Source organism: Papio anubis, chromosome 1, assembly GCF_008728515.1.
Source record: "Papio anubis isolate 15944 chromosome 1, Panubis1.0, whole genome shotgun sequence".
Taxonomy (NCBI): domain Eukaryota; kingdom Metazoa; phylum Chordata; class Mammalia; order Primates; family Cercopithecidae; genus Papio; species Papio anubis.
The window spans coordinates 66,247,092-66,264,836 of NC_044976.1; the positions used below are offsets into that span (position 1 = coordinate 66,247,092).

General features: G+C 40.4%; 1 long non-coding RNA gene across 1 annotated transcript; it reads left to right on the plus strand.

Moving 5' to 3' along the window:
- The first annotated feature begins 1,619 nt into the window (after positions 1 to 1,619).
- On the plus strand, positions 1,620 to 2,702 carry LOC103885916. The gene is made up of 3 exons (XR_649257.4): positions 1,620 to 2,265; positions 2,367 to 2,451; positions 2,542 to 2,702. It is a non-coding gene; the product is annotated as an uncharacterized LOC103885916 (long non-coding RNA).
- Positions 2,703 to 17,745: the final 15,043 nt, after the last annotated feature.

Sequence of the window (17,745 nt, forward strand, 5' to 3'; positions counted from 1 at the left end):
TTTTTTTTTATTCGAACACAGAGAGGCCTCCGCTTAGAACAGATGTAATGAAGTCATAGTTTGTTTTGACAGAAAGAGGCTACGGAAGGTTACACTTCCTCCACTCTGCCTTTGGTTGTCAAGGAGATACCCCTGGAAACCTCTTCTTTTGTAGCTAAATGTCACTGTATAGCACTTAGATTTTTCATGTTCTCCTTTTATTATGTTATTGTAAAGTTGCTGTGTAATTTTGCTCAGGAGTTAACAATTTCATCACTGATGAGTCTATTCATTGCAAACTACCTTTTCTGGCATTCTGATTGTCTTTCTCCATCCTGAGGCTGGCTTCCAGGAAGGGGCTGCACCTGGAAACTCATCAAACCTGTCTTTAGAAACGTCCTGAGGGTCAGACAGGCTGAAAAAGGCAGATTGATTCTGAGAAGCTGATGGCAAAATGTGAACTGATGCATCAAACTCCAGAAAGATACGTGGTGCTGGGTTGCTTTTTGTGGAGAACATTATTTCAGCTGCTGACCAATCAGCTAAGTTGGATGTTGCTGTATTCAGTTTACAGAGGGGAAAACTGAGATGCGGTAGTAGGAGACTTCCTCATGTAGTTACGGTAGCCCTGGAACAAGCGTCTTCTAGTTTTTAGTGTGCTTTCTACAACACTGTGCTTTTTCAAAGATATAAGCTGGAGATGATAGGGTAATTCATTCATTCAACATGCCTTTTTACAGAGTGCCTTCTGTGGGCTGAGCACTGTTCGAAGCCCTGGGAATACTGAAGCAAAAGAGCAGAACTTATCCTGTTCATACACCTCCCATGCCCAAGTAGACATTACTTTTGACTGTCAGCTGGATATAGATGTAGAATTTATTATAGATCAAGGTTGGCCCTTTAGATGAAAATCTGCTATCCCTGGCTTAGGCATACATGGTTCAGAGATCAAAAAAGCTAAATCTGAATCAGTTCTCTCTCTGAAAGGAAGTTGAGGTTTTTCAATAAGCTCCGGACTAAAAGACCCACGAAGACCGATATATACATTAAGTGGGCCATGGATATTGTTGGCCAGGGATCAGCCTCTTTCCAAAGTGTTGTTTCACAACTGATTAAATAACTCTGATGAGCGAAATGTGTTTCTCCCAGCTTTTGAAATCATGTGCTTTAAATTATTACATCTCTATGCTGTTGTGCACAATTAAGAGTAAACAGTGCATCCTGCTATCACATCTTTTCAGCACAAGGGAGGAAATAGGTTGATTTCTTTGGACTTTGTGGATTGCTTTCCCACGGTAGCAGTACTCTCTTCTTATAATGGGCAATCTTTAGGGTTCTATCTGCTAGCAATGTGCATTAATAAACATTTTTATTTACTTATTTATTTTGAGACAGAGTCTTGCTCTGTCGCCCAGGCTGGAGTGCAGTGGCGCAATCTCGGCTCACTGCAAGCTTCACCTCCCGGTTCAAGCCATTCTCCTGCCTTAGCCTCCCGAGTAGCTGAGACTACTGGCATCCTCCACCACGCCTGGCTAATTTTTTATCTTTAGTAGAGACGGGGTTTCACTGTGTTCGGATGATCTCGATCTCCTCACTACGTGATCCACCCGCCTTGGCCTCCCAAAGTGCTGGGATTACAGGCTTGAGCCACTGTGCCCGGCCAATAAACATTTTTAACTGAGGAGAGAGTGATGGAGTTTTTATATCTAAATGTCTTTCTGAAAGCTCTGTTGGTAACCACCATATTTAAAGAGAGTTATACTATTGGTTCTACTGTCTGCACATCTTAATTATTCAAGCCTTCCAGGGCTTACCTAAATTAGACAATGAGGAAATTAATGAGATATATTATAATGTTTAGACAGATCAAATGAAAATGTGTCAGATACAAATAGCTCACACTGCATTATCTGATTTTGTCCACAGCCTTTGCTTTTCAGTTAGGAATGTCTGGATACGTGTGTAATCAAGAGAGGCTTGTCTCCTCTCTGCTGTGCTGTTTCTTGAGTGGTCTTTAGTCATTTAATACAGGGCTATAGGTACCCATTATTCTGGCTTTGGGGCATGTCTGACTTTTGTGGATTAGGGGAACTTGGGAAACTGATCTGCAGGAAGATGGCAGTTGATTTGCATAAGACCCCCAGGCATTTTGAGACAAGGGACCAACATTCCAAACTGTTTCCTGAGGTCTGGTTAGGTAAAGCTTCTGAGAAAGGTTGAAGGGCTCCGTTTAAAACCAGGGCAAGGAAGGCCTATGAGGTTCCTAAAATAAAAATCAACCTCAAGGTACAGATATCTAGGCTGATGATATGGGATCAAAACCTTAAAATGTGTGAGGGAGGGCTGGTTCCGACACAATTCTTCATTCATATCAGTATCCCTTCCAGACACAGTGAAAAGAACGAAGGGAAGAATTTCTGAGAACGAGAGTATCATCTGAAAGACTTGCAACCTCAGAGTCCAGGTGAAGAGGTGAGCGGGCACAACTAGTCCCCCACAATCCACAAGGACACCAGGCAAAAGACATGCAGCCCTGGATCCATCGAACCTCTTCTCTTTCAGCTTGGTGTTGAGGGACAGGTCTGAACATCGTTGCCTTGTGTAAGCTCCAGGGAGATGGTTGGACTCGTTAGAGTTGAAGATAACCCAAGATGCCACTTTTGCTAATAGGGCATGAAGGATATTTGAGTACTCAAGTAAAAAATAAATGAGATATGGCCATATCTGTGCTCTGAATTCATACAACAGTACCTACTGGTTACAATGTGTGTGCGTGTGTGTGTGTGTACCTGTGTGTGTGTGTAAGAAAAGGGTTCAGCTGGAATTTTGCAACGCATTGGGTACCAAATATCTGCCTCATAGATTCATCACCCCCTAGAATTGTAGCCCCTTAGTGATCGAGATAAGGGCCATCATCCTTCTTCCTCTTAGTGAGCCTTCTCTGATTGCCTTATTTAAACTTGACGTTTATGCTTCCCCTCCCCGATTGATTTCTCTCCATAGCCCTTATTATCCTCTTTGTTGTTCACTGTCTATTTCTCTACCAGGATCCAAAAGGGATTTTCACCTGTCTCTTTTTCACTGCTGCATTCTCAGGTCATATGAAAACATATTGAACAGTTCTATTGCACGGGTGCTATAGATGCAGGCAGTAGCACTGGGGCAGGCTTCCTGAGAGCCTCTGCTGAACCAGGCACACTGCCTTTGGTTGCTAGATTGTGGGAAGTCCAGAGTCCTGGGGCAAAGGTTGGGGCAGACGTGAAATAAGGGGTGAGGATGAGGGGTTTCTTAACAACCAGTGATTTTGTATTTGTGAGTCCTGACTGAATCCCCAGTGCTTAGAATGATACTCCCACATAGTAAGTGCTCAGTAACTATTGGTTGCATGAATTAACTCCCATTTTATGGATGAGGAGTCAGAGTCACAGAGAAATTAGGTAACGTGTGCAAAGACACAGCTAGTAGGTGACAGAGCCAAGCATGAGTCGTTCCCTGCACCAGAACCTGCGCTGTGAACCATTAGGCTCTGTAGTTGGAAGACAGTCCAGATGAAAAGAAAGGAAGAGGAGGGAGCTGCTATCCCGTACCAGACATATCATCCTTATCAAATTCTTAAGGACCATTAAGGATTCTTAAATTTTTTCTAGGACATGGTGGAGGTCTACACAAATGAACTAAAATACCTTTCTGAAAAATTGGAAATGAAATTGATCAAGATTTTCATTTGCCTCTTCCTCTCATGTGGGTAGCTACTAGAGAATCCAGCTGTATGACACAGGATCAGACAACATTGAAAAAATTACTTCTTATAGACAAAACAATAACTATATGATACCAAATGTGGCAGGCAGAATAATGGCCTTCCAAAGATGTCCTTGCCCCAACGACCAGAACCTATGAATGTGTTACCCTATGTGGCCCAAAGGGACTTTGCCAGTGTTATTAAGTTAGGAATCTTGAGATGAGAGATTAACCTGGATTCTCTGGGTGGGTCCAATCCAATTATAATTATAAGTGTTCTCCAAAGTTGCTGGCTCTGAAGATGGAGGAAGGGGCCAGGAGCCGTGGAATGTAGGTGACCTCTCGAAGCTGGAAAAAGCCAGGAGATGAATTCTCCCCTCGAGCTTCCAGCAAGGAAAGCAGCCCTGCCTACACCTTGGTGCTGGCCCAGAAGACCTGGGCCAGACTTCTCACCTGCAGAACTGTGTTTAAGCTGCTAAGTTTGTGGTAATGTTACAGCCGCAATAAAAGATGAACGCACCACACCAAGTAAAGGTAAAGTGAAAAATTCAGTCAAGTTATCAAAGTGTTAAAAGAACTAAAAAAGACCAAACTGTTGTTTTTTGTTCAATTCATTCAAAATAATTGTATTCATATAGTATATGGATATAATTACTTAAACATTTTTAAGTGATATGTTTATTGATAGCAAATAAATCTTCCCAGTCTTTAAAAGAATGCACGATTTTCGTAAGTATTATGTAAGGAAAATAAAGAGGAACATACTGCTATCTCAGTTAATGAATCTGTATTCCTTTATTAAATCACTCAGGGTGTCATTTATAGGAAGCAGACTTCATATAAGTAGGAGAAGATCATTGCCAGGTTTTGAGCTCCCAGAGCTCCTTCACTCTTGTGGCTTCCCGGGTAAATCTAATCAGCCTCCAACCCTATTATTTCTTCCATCACAATGATCCTTGCATCTGTTCCTTCATTTTCCTGCCACTAATTCAGGCTTCATCACTTTCCACCTGGATAGATAAAACAGGAATCTAACTGACCACTTGGCTGTTGCTTGTCCCCCTCTGATCTGTTCTGTAAACACCCTCTAGATTCACCTCTGTCAAAGCCCTTCTCCATCATGCTGCCCTCCTGGGAGAAAACACTCACACCTCTTGTCATCGGGCATAGTAGAGGTTCTCAGCCATCAGTAGGACCTGACTAGTGATGAGGGGGCTGCACCTGCACATTATTATGTGCATTCAGTCATAATGGTTAAGGTTTGAAGATTATTTATTTTTTTTAAACAAATTGAGGCAGATTTATTCATTTATATCATTTCACAAATACTAAGTATTTATTAGGTGCCTGGCACTATTCTAGGTACTGGGGACACAAGGGCAAATGAGAGCGACAAGACCACATTCCAGTATGGGAGAGAGATCATGCTCAATGAAATAAACAGGAAATATCTGGGGAGTGTTAGATGTTATTCAAAACATCAGACCAGGCGAAGTGATAGAATGATGGGTCAGCTACTTTGGACTGGGTGATCAGAGAGACCTGTGGGAGGAGGTGACATTTGATCTGGTGTCTGTGAAGATCCGGAGGAAGAACATGCCAGGAAGAGAGAAGAACAAATGCAGAGAGTCTCCGGCAGCTGTGATCTTGGCATATTCAGGGAACAGAGAGGAGAGTGTGGCTGGATGGAGGAGTGCATAAACATCCAGGAAAGCAGTTGTTGGATCTTACAGGTCTCGATTTCCCTCTTAAAATGGTAGAAAGCTCCTAGAGCTTTAAATCAGGGAATTGACATATACAGTGTTTGTCTCTAAAAGCTCACTTTGGCTTCTGCAAGGTGAATGGATTATTGAGGAGGCCAGCTAGGAGGTGATTGCTGTGATCCGGGCAAGTGACTACAGTGGCTTGGGCTATGACAGTGACGGTGGCAAGAAGTGTACAGACAGATCCAGAACATATTTTAGCTTTATGACCATCAAGACTAGCTGATGGATTAGACACGTAGGATAAGGCAAAGATAGTGACTTCTGGATGTTTGGCTTGATCCACTGGTGATTGGTGATACTATTTATTAAGATGAGAAGACTCAAAATTATCATTATGAACATCTAGTATTATAATGTGCTTTCTTGGTTTATGAGGCATCCAAAACAATTTGCCCTTGCATGAAATGGCACAAGACCACTATGCTTTATAAGACTTGTTTCTATGTTTTAATAATTTTATAGTGTTTGCCTTTTTGACCAGATTCCTGCCACTAGAAGTTTCTCATTTCTTCCTAAATCTGTCCTGGGCTAGGAAACCAGATACAAATGCTCATTGAAATTGTAAGTAAAATACCAGTAAACAGGAGCTGAATGAAGAGATGAAAAATTACTTTTGAGTAAAAGATGTGCATTTTGTTTCTTGGGCTTTATTACAAAGATTGTTCAGAAACCCTTTTTGTTTACTTACTCTGTGAGAGAGACTACTGAATAAATGACCTCTGCATACATAAGGAGTTATCGTGCCTTTTCTGTGCTTATGAGGTGCCTGTCTGCCTTTCCCAGAGTGCTCTACCAACAGCTGAGCCACCTTGATCTCTATGTCAGCAAGTTTAGCCCAACTGCATCATGTCATACTTGATGCTAGTTAAAACCTGATTACGTGTCCCAGTTTGAGTTGCTGTGTTTCTACCCTGCTATTATCACTTGGTCTCCCCCAGGTACCTTGTTTCTGTGTCTGTATCTTGGCCTTGTTGTCCTGAGTGGCTGCCTAGCTAACCCAAGCTATATAGAATAACTCTTATTTTCCTTTTTAACCCTTAATCATGTTGAGATAGGCATTTTATTCCTGAACCAAAGCCTGGAAACTCCACTACTATTATCAATACTGCTAGTCCTACTAGTAATAGGATTACTAGCTAGCATTGGCTGAGCATTTATGTACCACACATTGAAATAAACACACAACATGTATGACCACACTTGATTCAGCTATCCAGTGAGATAGACTTTATTATGCAACTTTAAAAAATGATGAAACTGAAGCAAAGAGAGGATAGGTACCTTTTCTTAGATCACAAAGCTAGTTAGTGGGTGACGGAGTGATGATGAGAACCCAAAGCGACTGAAAAGTTTCTTCTTTTCATCATGATCCTATAACTGCCTATATAGACTAATACACAAACTTGAGGCCCGTGACTTGCTCAGTTATTTCCCTTTCTATGCCTCCCTGCCTCTAAGTTGATGTCCCTCTATGGTGGACCCAGATCCATGCCCCTTTACTGTCACACGCTTATTTCATTAGCTATGCTAGATGGCGAGGAGGCTATGCTAAGGGGACAATTTGTATTTTTAATTTGCTCCAAACTTTATAGATAGTAAGACAGTAGTTAATAATTGAAGAGTGCACTGGTTAGCCAGCCTCTAAAGTAGGTGTCATTATTCTTATTTTAGAAATAAGATAACAGAAGAGAGCTTGTAATTTGCTCAAGATCACGTAACTACTTTAGGATGGGTCCTGGATTTCAACCCATGTCTGGTTGATTTCAGTGTATCCTCTTAATTAATTTCTGGGAACTCTTTCCCAAATGGCTCTAGCTTTGGGGCTAACAGACTACCTATTTTACATGCAGCATTCTGTTATTTTACTTCCTATAAATAAATGTCTCTCTATGAGTTTTTATGGTAATAGAAATTTTTAAATGCATTTTAATGCTCTTGTCCAATCACTTGAAACAGTAAAATTGATAAATTGTTTGTATTCATCTCATTTTGGAACACAGTTCACCTTTTTCTTATTTTATAATTGTGCTTTTGAATGCTTGTTTTGTCTGATCCATGCCTTGAAATATTTTGTAAATCTGAATGTATTACTATCTTAGGAAAAGGGAGCTTTTTCTTAACAAAATTGAATCGTGCAATTTCTATGATAAAATTGCTTGATTATACTGAAAGTAACATAATATATCATAAGTTATGCATCATTGAACAACTTAACCACACAAATGCTCAAAACCAAGAGAAAAAGTTGTAAAGGCCAATTTAGTGGAAAACCGGAAAGGATTTAATTTTCCTAAAAGTGTTTTTTGGGAAACTCATTAGCTTCTTTAAATACTCTGTCAAAAAATGGTTTCTTGTAATATAATTTAGACATGCTCTGTATTTTATCTCCTATGAAGGATTCAGAAAATAAGATTTGCTAATTGAAGGCTCTGAGAAGTCCTACTCCTACAGTAAAGAAAATCTGATCCCTAATTAATTTTTTGTGTTGGCCATCTGTTGTTATTGCCTGCTCAGTATGTGTTCTCTTTTCTGGGAATAGCACCATAATTTTGTTCTGGGAAACTGTGCCACTTGATTTGACACAGTGTGAAGTGGGTGTTAATCAAGGGGCCTTGCCATGCCCTGGCCAAAGTATGGGCATGTGACCCAAGATGGACCAATCAAATGCTTTCTCTCTGGAATTTGTATCTTGAATGGAACAATGCAGTGATTCAATATGGTTGAAATTCATTTTTCCTGGTGATGGTGCTCCACTTACTGGATCTTTGGAGCTACTCTTCTTCTTGAGCTTTTAACGTTCTGGTTTTCTAGCCTTCCTTTGTGTAATTGTACAGGCTGTGTGCTGCTTAAAGGGCACCATGTCTAAAAAGAAAGAAAACATTCACGCTGTAGATCTATATTAACTCCTGTGAGAATGGGGGTGGGAGGGACGGTGGATAATGGAGAGTCTGGGACTTCTGGCTGCATCTGGAAGTAGTAGAGGAGAGTTCCTGATGAAGTTAGGCTGCACCAGCATTCAAGAATATACATTCACTTCAGTGACCTGCATGCACACTTGTTGATGACCATGGACTCACAACCTGGTTTTGTTCCTGTGTAACCCCAAGAATTCTATGAGGTTGTTTCTGTCATCCTTCCACTGCTCTCAGATACTCTCAGAAACCTATCTAGACACAGTCCCTTTGCCTAGGGAATAGGACTGGGGGCATGGAGTGTGCCTCTGTCAACAGTGTGTATGTTCCAGTATAGGACGTGGATAAGCAGCCAGGAATGTGGGCACAAGTGTGTATAGCAAGACCCATTTCTACAGAGCACCTGTAACTCTGCCTGCCAGGGCCCTTGCAGACTTTCTTTGTATGGCCTAGAAAACTAAGGGTGTGTGTCCAGGCAAGAGGCTTTAGTTTTACTTTCTCTTCGTTTACAGGTAAGGTAGTTACCTACCTGGTGTCTACTTTTCCTGGGTGGCCTGAGTATAGTGCTTGGTTGTGCAATAATATACTAATGGAACCATCTTTCATTTGAGGGAGGAACATCCTTTTAAATTTGTGCTAGTGGCAGTCTTATCTCTGAGCTGCCTTGTGTCCTTCCAATATGCTTCAGCTAGAGTCAGGTTAGGTTGCACTTTCCCAAAGCTTAGGTAATACATTCCTGTCATCTTTTAATACTCCTCAAGTTCCTCAAAACCTTTGGAAACCCTGATCCAGTGGAAATAGCACAGGACTAGGGTCCTGTGCAATAAAATTAGGTTTTATTTTATTGATGAGAAACTCAAAGCCCTTTAAAGTGAATTTCATTCAGGGCTTTCCGTAATGCAGAGTGGAGAAGATAACAAATCCTCTTTCCCAAGAACAACTGGAGAAAACTGTCCAAACCAGCCATTTTAGTCTTCTGGAAATGGACAGAGGTCAACAAGAAATTGGGAAACATTTGCTCATGGAACCCTGCTGAACTTTGGATAAGAAAAATGGGTGTCTGTGTTGTTCTTGCTTGGGGATGCCTCATAACCCTAGATCTGTTGTCACAATAGTGTTGCCAGGGTAGATCTGCTTGTGCCAGAAGGCGCTGACTTGATTTAGAGTGAAGGACATCATCAGTAAAATCAGAAAATTGGAAACACACAAGAAGAGCCTACAGCTTTGCTAACCTCGGATTGTGGCCAGAAATTCAACAGGTAGACCTTGGGAATTAGATCAGCTCTCCACGCATCACTGGTTGACTGAGAGGATATGCGTGCGCAAGAAGTCCATGTGGGGCCTAACGGAAAGTAAAAGCTGGGGCTGACCTGAAACCCACCTGAAACTTGTATGCACAAAGTTTGACCCACACTCAGGTCCGTCAAGATTAGCTAGAAATCTTACTGGCTGAAGGCATCTGAGCATTTTCTGACCAATTACTGACTACTAAGCTATGCAGACACAGGAGCAACTTCTAGAAAACTAGACTAAAAAGTAAAAGTAAGAATTAAAAAATGCTTCCAGTGCTTTGGGAGACCGAGGCAGTAGGATTGCTTGAGGCCAGCAGTTCCAGACCAGCCTGGGCAACACAGCAAGATCCTATGTCTACACAAATAAAACAAAACAATTATCTGGGCATAATGCCATTCATCTGTGGTCCTAGCTACTTGGTATATGTATGTATTTATTTATTTATTTATTTATTTGTTTATTTATTTATTTTTTATTTTTTAATACAGTGTTTTACTCTTGTCGCCCAGGCTGGAGTGCAATGGCATGATGTTGGCTCACTGCAACCTCTGTCTCCTGGGTTCAAGCGATTCTCCTGCCTCAGCCTCCTGAGTAGCTGGGATTACAGGCACATGCCACCATGTCTGGCTAATTTTTATATTTATAGTGGAGATAGGGTTTTGCCATGTTGGCCAGGCTGGTCTTGAACTCTCCTGACCCCAGGTGATCCACCTGCCTCAGGCTTCCAGAGTGCTGGGATTACAGGTGTGGGCCATCGTGCCCGGCCCCCCAGCCACTTGGGAGGCTAAAGTAGGAGGATAGCTTCAGCCCAGGAGTTCAAGGCTGCAGTGAGCTATGATCATGCTATTGCACTCCAGCCTGGATGGCAGAGTGAGACCCTATCTCTGAAAAAAAAAAAAAAACGCTGAGCAGAGACAACTATGGCTGCGTACTGCAGAGGAGACAGATTCCACAGATTAAGTACAGGTAAGTTACTAAATAAAGAAAAACAAAAAATCAACAACAAGAGTTTAGAGAAATAAACCAGAAAACAAAGTTACTACAATATATTTTGATAATTTTTGATTAATGTCCAGTTGAAAAAAATTGTGAGATGTACAAATACCAGAAAGTGTGGCCCTTAGGAAAAACATAACCAATATGCATCATACGTAAGTGAACCCAGAGGATGGATTCAGCAGATGAAGACTTCAAAATAGCTATTATAAACATGTCCAAGGAATTAGAGGAAACTACCTGTGAAGTATTTAAGGAAAATGTGATGAAAATGATTCAAAAAATGGGGAATCTCAATAAATACATAAATAGGTACTACAAAAATGGAAATCGAGAGTTGAAAAACAGAATAACATAAATGAAAAATTTGCTAGATAGGATAAATAGCAAATTTGGTATCATGGAATAAGGAACCTGGTAACTTGAAGACAAGATAGAAATTATCCCATCTGGAAAACATAGAGAAGAAATATTGAAGAAAAATATCCCTCAAAGATCTGTCAGACAACATTAACTGTCAATATGCATGTAATGAAAATCCCAGAAGTCAGGGAGAGAGGAGGAAGGCAGCACAATTATTTGAAGACATAATGGCTGACAATTTTGCAAATTTGATAAAAAACATTATCTGGCGAGGCGTGGTGGCTCACGCCTGCAATCCCAGCACTTTGGGAAGCCGAGGCGGGAGGATCACGAGGTCAGGAGATTGAGACCATCTTGGCTAACACGGTGAAACTCCGTCTCTACTGAAAATACAAAAACTTAGCCGGGCATGGTGGCGTGCACCTGTGGTTCCAGCTACTCAGGAGGCGGAGGCAGGAGAATGGCGTGAACCTGGGAGGCGGAGCTTGCGGTGAGCCGAGATCACTCCACTGCACTCCAGCCTGGGCGACAGAGTGAGACTCCATCTCAAAAAAAAAAAAAAAAAATTAGTCTACAGATTCAAGAAATGCAACCATCACCAAGTAGGGTGAATGCAAAGAGATTTCCACTTAGATACATCAAAGAGAAACTGTTGAAAACCAAAGAAAACCTTGAAAACAAGAAAAATGCTTTATGTACAGGGAAACAATTATATGGTAACTAACTGACTTCTCAAAAACAATGGAGTCAGAAGGTCATGGAATACATATTCAAAGTCTTGAAATAAAAAAAGGTCAATCAAAAATCTATACTCATCAAAACTATCTGGGAGAAATAAAGGTGAAATAAAGACATTCCTAAATAAAGACGGAGAATTTGATGCTAGCAGACCTGCCTTGCAGGAAGTATTAAGGAAATCCTTCAGGCTGAAAGGTGATGATACCAGACAGTAACTGGAATCCACAGAAAGAAATGAAGGACATTAGAAATGGCAAATATAATACATACTTTTGTAAATGGCAGTATAAATACATACTTTTTAAATAAAAATTTGCTTAGAAGACATAGATTGTTAAAAGCAATGATTGTGATACTGTACGGCTGGTTTATAAACTATGTAAGATGCCATATAGATGACAATAATAGGACAAAGGAAGAACACGGAAGTGGAGCTATATTGGAGCAAAGTTCGCTATATTTTAACAGGATTAAGTCACTGTTAACCTGAAATAGATTGTAATAAAATGGATATTGTAATCTCTAGAGCAGCCAATAAGAAAATAACTAAAAATATATAGTTAACAGGTGAGTTGATTTGCACAGGGTCATTACACCAAGCTAGTGCAAGTAAGACACTTTATCTACCTGCGTCAGTTTCTCCATATGTCATTTCAGGACATTAATACCAGCCACACATCCTCACTGTCAGGCTCTGTCCTCCCATACTAGATTTTTCTTAAATCTTTGAAGTAAGCACCCAGCATGCTGCAGACTGCTTGGCCTCTGGCCAAAGTTTAAAAAGATCTGACATGGCTGGCCAGTGAACTCTCAGTTCTTTCCTTCTCTAAGCAGGACATGGGCTTGGCTGTGCCTTCTGAAGTTGAAGGGCTCAGCGGTGATATTAGGGAAGCTAGGTTTCTCTGGGGACAATGTGAGTATCCCAGGTTTTCCATCCCTTTTCAGGGCAATGAAACCTAGTGGAGACCTTGCATTATACTTCAATCAGCTGATTCTAGCCACTTGAATTTCCTGTGGGTTCTAGTTCCCACAAAATGAATTTTAGTACTATCCCATTTACCCCATACACATACACACTGTTCCCTGTCCCCACAGACTTCACCCTCTACCTCCAAATCTTACTCTCTGTAGTCTAACATATCAAAATCTGTTCCTCAGCGTCTTAGACTTCTCCACTAGCAAGATACTACTTGAAGTTTATTACTCTGTGTAGACTAAGAGTCTCATGCCAGAGGTCAAGGCTTCTGGACTAGCCTACTTCTCACTCATTATTGTCTAGAATATAGACCAGTGTTTTGTGTATAGCAATCACCTGGGAAACTTGTTAACTACAGATCCTGATTCAGTAGGTCTAGGGAAGAGCCTGAGAGTCTGCGTTTCTAACATGGTCTCAGGCGATGGGGATGCTCTCGTGGACCATACTTTGCGTAGCTAATAGACTAGAGCATAACTATGTTCTAACGTCCTTCCTGGAGCTAATATTAACACAGCATTATTTTGAGATAAAAGATAAGAATGGAAAAGAGGATTCTAAACTATAAAAAGCAAAACATTTAACTAGGGTTCTGGACTTCAAAATGTAAAGTTTTTAAAAACCTTTAATATTAATTTGTTTTGTTCTGTTGTGTCTGAGTTTGACTATAACCCATGTTTACTCCTACCTCTCTTTCAGCAGAATTAAATATTACACAGATTCATCTTGAAGCCCTTCCAAAGGAGTGTGTTGATTGAGATAACAAAAATAACATATTTATCCATCCAACCATCTGTGCAGCCATCTGTTTAACCATCAATTTCACCATCTCTCCATTCATCTACATTTCTAGGGTCCACTGTGTTACAACTATGCTGTGAAAGATGTAGGTGTTAATGAGACACAGTTCTTGCTCCCAAGGAATTCCATCTCTTATAGAAATGACACAATTCTTGGGATATATTCCCAAGGACAGTATTAATGTAAGGCCCTACATATTGTCGAGTGCTAGTTAAGTACTTGGCTGTAAACTTGAGTCCATAAGGTCATTCAACAATACAAACAGTACTGTCAATAAGATAAACAAAATAGAATTTTATTTCCTGGATAATGAACTTACTCCTGTCTATTTTAATACTGAGTCAACTTGATTTTTTAAAAAATGTTGAAAGTGTAGCTTCTTCACTTTCAGAAAGATATATTCTTTTCTTTAGTGCAGGCAAAAATAAAGACAATATGCAGAGGTGTCTAAAGGAGGTAGGTATTACCAGCGTAGAGGCTAGTGTTGATTTATTTGGGTCAGGAAGCTGTTTAGAGATGGCAAAAACTCTGAGGTGTTTCCAGAGTACAGAGTAGAGTTAGAAAATTTTAAAGTTCATGTCACTCATTTTCTTTCAGAGAGGTTAAGTCAAATAACCTATTGAAAGTACATTCAGGATTTCTGCTCTCAGTCTCTTCCTCCCAGAAAAATCTGTGTAGTTTAGTAGCATTTCTACTAGTATTTTTTTTAAGACTAGTCAAGTGCAGTAGTGAGAAGGGGGTCTACTAGTATTTTCATTAAGGCCAATTAATCCTAAAAATTCACACCATAGGAAGGATATGGAATCAACCTAAGTGTGCATCAGTGGATAAATGGATAAAGAAAATGTGGTATATATACACAATGGAATACTATTTGGCCACAAAAAAAGAATGAAATCTTGTCGTTTAAAGCAACATGGATGAACTGGAGAGCACTGTGTTAGTGAAATAAGGCAGAAAACAGAAAGACTAATATCACATGTTCTCACTCATATGCAGGAGCTATAAAAGTGGATCTCATGGAGGTAGAGAGTAGAATGATAGTTCAAAGAGGCTGGAAAGAGCATGGATATGTGTGGGGGCATAAAGAGGTTGGCTAATGGGTGAAAACATACAATTAGGTAGAAGGAATACCTTCTAATATTTGATAGCAGAGTAGGGTGACTATAGTTAGCAATAATTCAAAATGGCTGGAAGCAAGTACTTGAAATGTTCCTAACACACAGATATGATAAATGCTCAAGATGATGGAGATACTAAACTCTGATCATTACACATTCTGTGCATGTAAATAAAATATCACATGTACCTCATGATATGGTTTGGCTGCGTCCCCACCCAGATCTCATATTGAACTGTAGTTTGTGTAATCCCCACATGTCATGAGAGGGACCCAGTGGGAGGTAATTAAATCATGGGTGTGGTTACCTCCATGCTGTTCTCGTGATAGTGAGTTCTCACATGATCTGATGGTTTTATAAGGGACTTTCCCCCAACTCTGCAGTTCTCCTTGCTGCCACCATGTGAAGAAGTATGTGTTTGCTTCCCCTTCCACCATGATTGTAAGTTTCCTGAGGCCTCCCAAGCCCTGCGGAACTGTGAGAGTCAATTAAACCTCTTTCCTTTATAAATTACCCAGTCTTAGGTATGTCTTTATTAGCAGCATGAGAATGGACTAATACACCCTGTATGTACAAATATGTATTAACAAAAAATGAAAAGTTAATACACAGTTGATGATATTGATCAACACCTTCTGACTTATCAATACTGCCCCCACAGGTCAACTTCCCCATCACCATTCCTTCCTTTTCCTTCACACACACACACTTTTACCTTTTATAGGTTTGTACAAATTGGAAAGTCTTAGCTCTGCAAGTAACTTCAAAGGGACAGACACAAATGTAAATAAATATACACTCATCAAAGCACTCATGATGGGGCAGAAGAAGAGACTAACACGTACTGAAGGATATTCAATAGTTCTTACCTCTCTGCTCCGCCTGGCCAGCCCCTTCTCATGTATCCTGTGATTTCTTTCCATGCTCAACCCCCTTTTCTCAACTCCTTGTTTGTTGCCACCATAGGGAGAGAAGTTAGTTTGAGTGGTCAGATTTTGGGACTGTTGGTTGAGCCATGTGGACTAGTGAGCAAGGTTACTGTACCTTAAAATACATAGACTTCTTTTTCCCTTCTCCTTCTCACAGGTGGATGAATTAGCAGATTCTAGATGACTCTGTTGTCTTACCTTCTCTTCAACTGCCTATACCAATTCTTCCTGCCTATCCCAGCCAAAGCAATAAGATGTTCAGATGGACATTTGGGGTCAAAGAGCCCATTACTAGGCATTGCAATTGGTGTTAAGCTGTGTAAACCTAGTAATAAGTGGTATTTTGATTTTTATTTATTACTCCTTTCATGGCCAGCTCCCTTAGGAACTCCAATGGAAGGGAAGATAAGCAGAACAGGATTTGGGCATTCCTGGGTCTCTGGCCATGAAAACGATTCTTATATTATTCTAACCTTGCTAATTCTGGTGGTAGAAAATACAATAGTGTATCAGTTAGGGTTCAGTGCAGGAAAGAGAGCCACTTTAGAAATTTTATGCAAGAAGTGATTTAATGCAGGAAATTAGCTGCTAGTAAAAGTCATTGGAAAGTTGGGAGGAGAAAAATCCTTGCTCCAAGAATAACACAGCAACTCCTAACCCCTGTGGAAGTTACCATCTCTGAAGCTACCCCTGGAAATTTTGAGTAGAAGTAGAAGAACTCACCACCCCATAGTCAAGGACCTGCATTGCATGATCTGAATGACATCTTCAAGGATCAGAAAGCCAGATTAAGAGGCTACAATCGCCAATGCCTCTGTTACAACTACTTTCTATACCAATGAAGCTGGATAATAGACACTGCAACCTTGCTATAGAAATAGCTCCTGTCCCCAAGATAATGTTGGCTAGAAGAAAACCAGTCTAAAACGGCCAGGGAAAAGGCCTCTATCTTGTTTCTGCTTTCCATATTTTGCACAAGTGCATCTATTTGGTGGGACAAAATTTGTATCTACACCCTAGGTGCAAAAATGTCTGGAAATGCAGCTTTTAAGCTTTCCAGATTCTGCAGTGTGGACAGGCAATCTGAAGGAGAGAAAAAAAGGAAGCAAATGCAGGATAACATGGATATGTTATTTTATACTTAAAAACATGTGCTTTATTTGTTTCATGCTCAAGAACAACCTAGAAAATAGTCAAAAGTATAAAGCATATGATAAACATCAGATGATGGTTGTCAGTAATATAAATCTTCTAAAGCAACCTGAAGTCAAAAGGGAGTACTTATGAGAAGGGCATGGGAATATCTCCTGGAATAATGAGAAAATTTAGGAGACAAGGGCAGATACCTGAGTTCTTAATGGTCTTCCAATTCTTGTTTCAGGCAGCTGTGAGGTTCTGCCATTCATCTTGTCCTCTTCCTGGGACTGAGTGGATGCTTGTGCCATTTTTCAAGATCAAGAATACAGAAAAAATGACTCCTTAGCTCTTCCTATCCCTGAGATTCCTCAACTTTGTAATCTATTAATTACACAATTGTCCGATGTTTAATAATTTTGAGCCTCAAGAAAAACATATATAACTTCAAAAATCATGCTTACATAAAGCTCAATGTTTTAAAACCAGCCAAATAAAAAATAATACAGCAGAAGTCTGGGATGGGTGAGGAGGACAGCCAGATGGTCAGTTGAAAATATAATAATTCAGGACCAGAGAGATGGGCCTGGGAGCAGTTGGCACAGATGTGGTTTTTGGGGCCCACTGGCGCTTAAGGGAGTATTGGACCATATTTCTCTCTCTCTCTCTCTCTCTCTCTCTCTCTCTCTGAGTTAAGGACCAATGCAGAAATAAATACAGATACCAATAGATGGAGATCAATATATCTGTTTCAATAGTAACAAGACTGGCTTAGATCTCTTGCCACAGGGGTTTCCTAAAGCTCTCTTCTGATTTGAAATTACTAAAGTTATTCCTCAGACCTACAGTTCAGTGTAGTACATAGAGGAGAGCAGAATTTGTGATTTCCACAGGCAGGCTGGTACAAAAAGAGAGAGGACAGGCGACATGGGAACCATGGACTTTAACATTTCAACCTCTCCCCTATAAGAGACTATGTAAAAATAGGAGTCAGATAAA